Source organism: Heteronotia binoei, chromosome 9, assembly GCF_032191835.1.
Source record: "Heteronotia binoei isolate CCM8104 ecotype False Entrance Well chromosome 9, APGP_CSIRO_Hbin_v1, whole genome shotgun sequence".
Taxonomy (NCBI): Eukaryota; Metazoa; Chordata; class Lepidosauria; order Squamata; family Gekkonidae; genus Heteronotia; species Heteronotia binoei.
The window spans coordinates 36,233,954-36,243,125 of NC_083231.1; positions in this window are offsets into that span (position 1 = coordinate 36,233,954).

A 9,172-nucleotide genomic window follows, 5' to 3' on the forward strand; every position below is an offset into this window, starting at 1 on the left:
AGGAACTCATTTGCATATCAGGCCTCACACTCCTGACACCATCATTGTTTCACATATGGCTTTTTTTGAAGAAAAAGGCTCAACAGGAACTCATTTGCATATTAGGCCACACACCCGATGCCAAGCCAGTTGGAACAGTGTCCCTGTGTGTTCCTGCTCAAAAAAAGCCCTGGTTAGATCACTTAATAGTGAAAGTTAATGCAATCACTAAGGAATGCTAATCTTACACACAAAGGTAAGTGCCGCATATATTTCCTTCCTTGAACACAAATGAACTGTCGGAGTCTGAACAGCCCTCCAGCTATGGAATCCTTCCTTTTAAGCGGCAGGCTAGCTTTGCTATGCATAGACTGCTCTGGAACGGGTGTCTGGCTTACAGCACTCCCTCACAAGTTCCTGTAAGTCAACTGTTTGTTTAATGTCTTCAATTGCCCTTTAGTCTACTGAGGCAGGCAGCAGTATCGTCTCAACTGCTTTTTATAACATGTCCTTGGCTTGTGTGTAAACATTGGCAATATAACCTGTATGTGGCACAGCTGGACTCTTGCAGAAGTGCCCTGCAGTTTGCTTGATTAGGTCATGTCACCACTATGATTGGAAGCAGGGGCAGGAGAGGGAAAGCAAACCCAGACTATGGAACTGTTCAGTGGTAAATATGCAAAGTCATTCACATGGGGCCAGAATCATGTGGAATGTTCCAAACTGCAGCTTCATCTGAAGGACAGGTTTCTTACCTGTAACTGGTGATCTTCGAGTGGTCATCTGTGCAATCACACATATGGGTAATCCGCAGGATTGGCCCCGACCTCGGAGAGTTCAAAGCAATCTTGATCGTAGATCTGGCGCGCCTCCCACTTGTCCTGGGAGGAGACAGCTACTGCGCATGCCTGGACAAGGGGGAGGTGCTTAGCCACTCAGTTTCTTCCCGCCGCCGGATAGGTGGAAATAACTGTGCTTACTAGCTTCCAGCAGCGGGGAAGGCTGGGTGGGTCTGTGTGATTGCACAGATGACCACTCGAAGATCACCAGTTACAGGTAAGAAACCTGTCCATCTTCTTCGTGGTCTCTGTGCATTCACACATATGGGTGATTAGCGAGCCATTTCTTCGGAGGTGGGTGCTGGACCTGTAAGAACATGAAGGGTTAGAGCGTAACGTAATGATAGTGGTACTCACAGTGGTTAGTCGAAGATCGATCGTAGCACTGCTTGTCCGAAGGAGGCATCTCGCCGGGCACGGACGTCGAGAGCGTAGTGCGAGGCGAAGGTAGATGTGGAGGACCAGACGGCTGCAGCGCATATGTCCTCTATAGGGATGCCTTTCATGAAGGCAGACGAGGTAGCCACGGCTCTGGTTGAGTGGGCTCGTATATGTTGAGGGATTGGTTGCTTTGCCAGCTGGTAACAGAGTTCGATGGCAGCAACAATCCATTTGGAGAGTCTCTGGGTAGATATTCTGCTGCCCTTATTATGGGTAGCGTAGGTGACAAAGAGTCTAGGGTCTTTACGGATTTGGCGGGTTCTGTCTATGTAGAAGGCTAGGGCTCTCCGTGCATCCAAGTTGTGGAGTGCCCTTTGTCCCGCGTCCGCGGGGTGCTGGAAGAAGGCTGGTATAGTGGACTGTCTTCCTAGGTGAAAGGTAGAGACGACCTTGGGTAGGAAGGTCGGGTCAGGTCGGAGGACCACCGTACTGTTATGAAATATCGTATACGGTGGGTCTGCTCTGAATGCGCAGATGTCACTGGCCCTCTTGCCTGTGGTGAGGGCCGTAAGTAGTGCCGTCTTCCATGACAGCAGGTGTAGTGGGATGGAGGCCATGGGCTCGAAGGGTGGTTTCATGAGTTGGCTCAGGACTAGGGACAGGCTCCAGGTGGGTAGAACTTGTTTGATTGGTGGGTGTAGGCGAATGATGCCCTTGAGGAAAGCTCTGGTCGCGTGGTGAGAGAATACCGTTGTGCCATCGATGCGGGGGTGGAAGGCAGAGATGGCTGCCAGGTGTACCTTCAGGGAAGAATACGACAGACCCGCTCTGGATAGCGTTAAGGTGTAAGTTAGTACCTGAGGTATAGTGGCGAGGTTGGGGTCGAAGTTGTGCTGTGAGGCATAGTGTGAGAAGCGTTTCCACTTAAATAGATAGGATTTCCTAGTAGATGGTTTTCTGGAGTTCACTAGGACCTGACGGACCTCCGGAGGGAAGTCTAGAAACTGATTCTCCAGGCTGTTAATTTGAGCGATGCCGGGTTGTGGTGAAGGACCCTGCCGCCCTGTTGAGAGAGGAGATCCCGTGTTTGAGGGAGCTGGATGAAGGTATTGTTGGACAGGAGCAGCAAGGTCGTAAACCAGGGTTGGCGCGGCCACCATGGAGTTATGAGGATGCAGTTTGTGTGGTCTACCTGAATCTTCTGTAGAACTCTGGTGATAAGTGGAATGGGCGGAAAGAGGTAGTGGAGTGTTCCTTTCCAAGTTTGTATGAAGGCATCCCCCCTGGAGAGGTGGGATGGAGGACCTCTCATGTAGAAGCGGGTGCATTGGGCATTTGACGGTGAAGCAAATACATCTATCTTCGGTTGTCCGAAGATGCTGAATATCTGTCTGATGTATCGGCTGTTGATAGACCACTCGTGGTTGTTGGTGGAGTGGCGGCTCAGGGCGTCTGCCTGGGTGTTCTCGGCCCCTGGTAGGTGTACGGCCGTGAGGAAGATGCCCTGGCTTATGCTCCAGTGCCACAGGGCTAGGGCTCTCTTGCAGAGTCTGACGGAGGCGGTGCCGCCCTGCCTGTTGATGTAAAAGACTGTGGCGATGTTGTCGGAGGTGACCTGGACGTGCTGGTTCCTTAGCGATGGGAGGAAGGACCGCAAAGCCTTGTGCACTGCGATGAGCTCCAGGCAGTTTATGTGGAGAGAGCGTTCGTAGTCTGTCCACTGGCCCTGCACCGTGAGGTCTTCCAAGTGGGCTCCCCATCCCCAGTTGGAGGCATCTGTGGTTACAATCACCGAGGGCGGTGTCTGCTTGAATGGCATGCCCTTGTAGAGGTGATGTTCCTTGGTCCACCATTTGAGGGATGGTACAATGTGTAGTGGAAGGGTGAGCAGTGTGGATTGATGTTGTGTGTGAGGGCGGAAAGTTCTTACGAACCACATTTGGAGGGGACGCATGTGCAGCTTCGCAAACCGCAGAACTGCTGTGGTTGCTGCCATGAGGCCTAACATTCTCTGGAAGGTGAGCGCTGTTTGGGAGCGCTGGGCGATGATAGTGTTGGCCAGTGACATTATGGCGAGTGCCCTGTCCTGAGGTAGGAAAGCCGTTTGTGAGAGCGTGGAGATGTCTGCTCCTATGAATTGGATCCTTTGGGTAGGGACTAGTTTGGATTTTGAGAGGTTGACTAGGAGGCCTAAGGTGGCCAGGGTGGAGAGGGTGGTCGAGACGTCCAGTTGTAGTTGCTCCCTGGAATGGGCGACGATCAGCCAGTCGTCTATGTACGGGAAGATTGATATCTGTTGCTGGCGTAATGTGGCTGCTACTACTGCCATGCACTTGGTGAAGACCCTTGGTGCTGTGGAGAGACCGAAGGGAAGGGAGCAGAACTGGAAGTGCTGCTTCCCTATGGCAAACCTGAGGAATCTTCTGTGATGATGGTTGATTGTAATGTGGAAGTAGGCGTCCTGGAGGTCTATGGACGCCATCCATGCTCGTTCTGGGATGAGCGGGAGGATTGCCTGAAGCGTGACCATACGGAATTTCTTGTAGGTTATGTGTAGGTTGAGTTTGCGGAGGTCGAGAATGGGTCGGAGTCCTCCGTCCTTTTTTGGCACCAGGAAGTACCGGGAGTAGAAGCCGGTGCGATGGTATTGGGGTGGGACTGGTTCTATCGCGCCCTTGTCCAGCAGAGACGCGATTTCCGTCTGCAGGGGTGCGGACGGGGGTGTGGTGAGGAACCGGTGGTGCTTTGGAGTGGACGTAAACTCTATTAGGTAGCCTCTTTGAATGATGGCGAGGACCCAGGCGTCCGATGTTATGGTCCTCCAGGCAGTGTAGAATGGTTGTAGTCGTGTTGATGGGTTTGGCTGATGGAGGGAGACTGGACGGCTCGGGGCAGGGAGGTCAGAGAGACGGTTTGGGTGTGGTTGAAGGTTTCTTGGTTGTTTGGCGTCTGTGTTGAAAGGAAGGCTTGGACTGCGGTGGTTTGCGCTTCCATGGTTCCTGTTGTCGTGGGGATCTGTTCCCTTTGTATTGGTTGGACCTCCAGTTCCTTTGTCGATTGGTTTGGGTCAGAGGTTGGGAGACTCCCAGTCGTCTTGCCCTCTTCCTGCCATCGTCTACAGATGTGAGGATGTCATCTGTAGAGGAGCTAAACAGGCCAAGGCCATCAAAGGGCAAATCTTCAACTTTGTATTTGATGTCTGGTTGGAGGGAGGAGGACCTGAGCCACGCGTGTCTGCGGAGTGCTATGGCTGAGGCCAAGGTTCTGGAGGAACACTGTGCAGCGTGACGGGCAGTGTTGATTTGCTGTTTGGTTACTCTGGCCATCTCCTGCAGGGTCGTGGTGGCTGACTTTTGGGATGCCTCGGGCAGGGATGGTACCAATGCGGCGAGGGAGGTGGTCAGGTTGTGGGTGTATGCGGAGAAGCATGCCATGTAGTTGAGGATTTTGGTTGTGGCTGTAGTGAGGGCGTAAATCTTTCTTCCGATGGTGTCGAGTTTTTTGCCCTCCCGTTCTGGTGGTACCGGGTGTCTAGTCTGCTTCGACTTCGAGGACGAATGTACAATGATCGAGTTCGGAGCCGGGTGGGTGAACAGGAACTTGGAATCAGGTGCGTGTATCTTGTACAGCGCTTCAACCCTCTTGGATGTTGGCGGTACCGATGCCGGTTTGTCCCATGCTTCTTTGAGTGTTTCTAGTAGAACGGGGAGCATTGGGAGAGAAGAGCTGGATGGAAGATCCGCGTGGACTAGATCAAAAACGACGTCCGAGACTCTGGGGGCGTCCGTATTGAGCTTTAGATTTAGCGAGCTTGCCATGTTTGCTACCAGGTCGAGGTAGGATCTTGGGCTTTCAGACGGTGATAAGTCTGCTGGCTTGGCTATGTCGGAGTCTGGGGATTGTAGGTCCGAACCCGAAGAGTGGTCGGAGTCGGAGAGTTCCTCCTCGGATCCGTCGTCGGTTCCTTGAGGTAGGTCGGGCTGAGGTGTTGTCTTGGGAGCCGTGTGTAGGGATTCTAGTGGTGACGGGAGCTTCGGTTCGGCGCCGAGGTCCGTAGGGTCGTCATGGTGAAGCGATTCGATCGAAGCAGTTTGGAGTCTGTGTGTGCGATCTCGGTAGCGCGGAGACTCTTGGTAGCTGTGGTAATGGCGATCATGGGATGGTGATCGTCGGTGCCGTCTTCGGTGCCGTGGGGATGGAGACCTAGATCTCGATGGAGAGTAATAGTAGTGTCTCCCCCTGCGGTGGCTGCGAGAGCGCCGGCGGCTGCGGGACCTGGTGCGGCGGCGACTGCGGGACCTGGTGCGGCGGCGGCTGCGGGACCTGGTACGGCGGCGACTGCGGGACCTGGTGTGTCGGCGACTGCGGGACCTGGTGCGTTTGCGACTGTGAGATCGAGGTCTAGTCAGGGGATCTCTCGGGGTCGAGGGTTCTCTGGTGAGCGCGTGGGCGTCTATCGGCTGTGAGAGATCTACGAATTTAGTGGGGTCGAGAGTGTGGGTCCTAACGGATGCGGTAGAGTGCGTATCCAGCAGCTGGTCTGGTGGGGAATTCGGAATGGACGGCGACTTTGATGAGATGCGGATGATTTCCAACGGAGTGATTGACGGTGTTGCCGTCGACTTCGACGTCGGAGTCTTCGGCATCGATCCGGAGGCAGTGGCGGTCGGGTTCGAGGCCTTCGGTTTGGTGGTCGGGTTCGAGGCCGAGTCGAGAGGGCGGGTCTTATGCTTTTTTGAGCTAGTGCTGCCCGTCGGGTCCGAGTGGGCGGAATTGGAGCGGCGACGCTTTTTGGGGTCGTCCGACTTCTTAGAGTGCTTGCCGGTCTTAGGCTTACAGGGAGTCTGTGCCACGGAAGCTGCCGACTGCGCCTCTCCCACGAGGTGTGGGGAAGATGGCGCGGGTTGTTGTTGTCCGCCACGCGGCATGGCCGGTCGGAGTGAGGTTTCCATGAGGTGGCTCTTGAGTCTCGCGGCGCGGTTCTTGCGGGCCTGTTTGCCAAATTGGCTGCAGTGCACGCAGGAGTCTGGACGGTGTGCCTCTCCAAGGCAGAACAAGCAAAGAGAGTGGCCGTCGGACGAGGGGATTTTTGAGGAGCAGCTGGTACAGCGTTTAAAGATTATCTTGTCCCTTCCTTCCATCCGCCCGGGAGGGGGGGGGGGGAGGGAGGGGGAAAGTCCAGAAAGATAGTAAGAGGAGGCTTTTTTTTTTTTTTTTTTTTTTATACGATACCAGGAGAAGTAGAAGATGAAGAATTGAAGCGAAGAGAAGGTAGTTGTTGGAGATTGCAATGAAGAAGTTGGAGATCAACGAGGAAGGTGCGATCCGGTCGGCGGTAAGGAAGAAACTGAGTGGCTAAGCACCTCCCCCTTGTCCAGGCATGCGCAGTAGCTGTCTCCTCCCAGGACAAGTGGGAGGCGCGCCAGATCTACGATCAAGATTGCTTTGAACTCTCCGAGGTCGGGGCCAATCCTGCGGATTACCCATATGTGTGAATGCACAGAGACCACGAAGAAGATCCACTAAGTATGGTTTGTTCCCACCATTTCAATCTTGGTTTGCTTCAAACACGAGTATGGTTTGTCATAAAAGTAGGAAAGTTTAATTTCCAAGCTATGCCTGAGAAGGAAAGGCTTTGAAGTATGAGGGCATGTGAGTTGTGTATGTTGCTATAGCAACTAAATTGTGATTTACCTCATACTATAGATTCTTGCCCTAACCTGGCTGGGTTCCATTGCTGTATTTATCACAAAGGTGGTGTTGTCTCAATTTGCCACTAGATGGAGGAGCTGTGCCAACCTATAATCCACATTTTAAAACCCAGAACACAGTCCGGTTGCACCTTTAAGACCAACAAAGTTTAATTCTTGTGGACATTCACAAAAGCTTATACCCAAAATTAAACTTTGTTTGACTTAAAAGTGCCCCTGGACTCAAACTTTTGGGAGGTTTTTTGTTTGTTTGTTTGCTTTAGACCAACATGCCTACTCACCTGATTCTATCCACATAAAAAAGTAAAAATTGAGGTTCGCAAGTGTTAATACCGATGATAGTTTGGCACTAGTGAACAGTCTCTGTATTTTTTAGTTTAAATTTGAATTTTCCATCATTACATTTCACCCTGCACTTCCTACATTTTAAAGAACGTTATATGAAGTAGGCTCTAGTCGAAATAAAATTATGTCGAAATAAAATTAATTTCTAAAGTGCCACAAGATTCCTGTTTATTTTTGCTGTTTATAAAAATACAAAGCAAGCCACCTCCATTATTTCCCTTTAAAATTAAAAACATTTTCTTGTAATAATGATCCCTAAAAATATCTGAATTAGATGCATTCTGAAGACGCCTTTGTTAGATTGACGTTTGCTTGACAGGAAGATCTGTCATAATCTCATACGCGAAATCTCAGGGCAGAAAAAAAACCCAGAGGCAGGTCCCGTTCCATACTACAGACCACAGGAGTTCCTCCTCCCGCCACTAGGCGGCATTGCTTCCTTGTTAACTATAAATTTAATACGGATTCAGGTGGGCAGCCTTCTCAGTCTGAAGCAGAACTGTTATGCATGTGGACTCAAGTGAGAAATGAATGGGGTGTTTCTGCCTGGCTCACTGGAGCCAGCGGATCAGAGTTTTGGAATAACGGGCAGCAGGATCCTAATCCCTACAGCCCTGCTCCAATCATGGCCCCCCTGCTGGTTTGAATGGACCAATAGAATGATTGCGAGGGAGCCCTGACACGTGTGTGTATGTATGTATACACACACACACACCCCGATCCACAGAACCCACTATATTATAAGAACAAAGTGTGAGTCCAGTGGCACCTTGAACACCAACAAAGTTTAATTCTTGGTATGAGTGTCCACGCGAAGGTCACACCCTGAATAAAACTTCGTTGGCCTTAAAAACGCCACTGGAGGACTCAAACTTTGTCCTACTGACACGAATCTTCTCCTCTATCCCCGGAAGCAATGGACCAAACCATCTGTTGCGCGGAGGGGGATCGGTGTCGAGAGTCAAACGAGGAGACTGTCGCCACGTGCGTCCTCCCCCCCCCCTGAAGACGCGTCCAAAAAGAGAAGGGCCCTGCCAGAGGCGTCACTAGGGCAGGGCCAAGGGGGCCATTGCCCCCCCCTAGAGCATTCTCATTGGCCCCCTAGGGCTCTTTGAAGGCAGCAGGCGGCAAGCAATCACAGTCTTTATTGGCGGGAGACGCGGGGAGGCTCTTTCAAGGCAGTGGCGAAGCGAGAGAAGGCCGGGAGGGAAGAGGAAAGCGCAGCTCTCCGCAGGCAGGCATCAGAGGGCGAGCAGGCAAACCAGGGAAGGGAGGACGTTGGGAGCCAACCAGCGAGGGAAAGGAGGCTTTAGACGCGCGGGGCGCAGGAGGGAAGGGAAGGGGGCAGGCAGGCAGAGAGCGAGGGAGTCCCTCACGCAGGAGGAAAACAGGCGGCATCGGCCGCGCTCGCAGCAGCAAGAGGAGGAGCGGGTGAGGGGTAGCGCAGGAGCATTGCCGGCAGTGCGCATGAGCGCCAGTGCTGAAGACTCCGCACCGCAGGCGCTGCTGCTGGCGGCGGGGGAGGAGGGGGCAGGCGACGAGGACCCGAAGCGGGCTTCTTTCTCGCTGGTTCTCGCCAGGTGCGCTGAGCTCCCCCAGCCGCCGCTCTCGGCTAGCAACTGGTCTTGCACAAGCCCGCGCCGCCGCCAGCGCCTTGGGAGGGACGGACTGATGGAAGAAGTAGTTTGCAGGACGAGCAGCGCCTCTCCTCAAGTTTCGGGACGGTTACCGTCCCCAAATCTTTCGGCTTCTCCAGGCGGAGGCTTCCTTTGTTCGAACGCGAGGGATTTAGCACCTCTGGGCAGCGCACGAGGACTGCTGCTCTTCCCTCCGAGTCCGGCACACTTGGCCCCAGGGTGCAACCGACTTGGCCCCAGGGTGCAACCCACGCACTTGGCCCCAGGGTGCAACCCACCC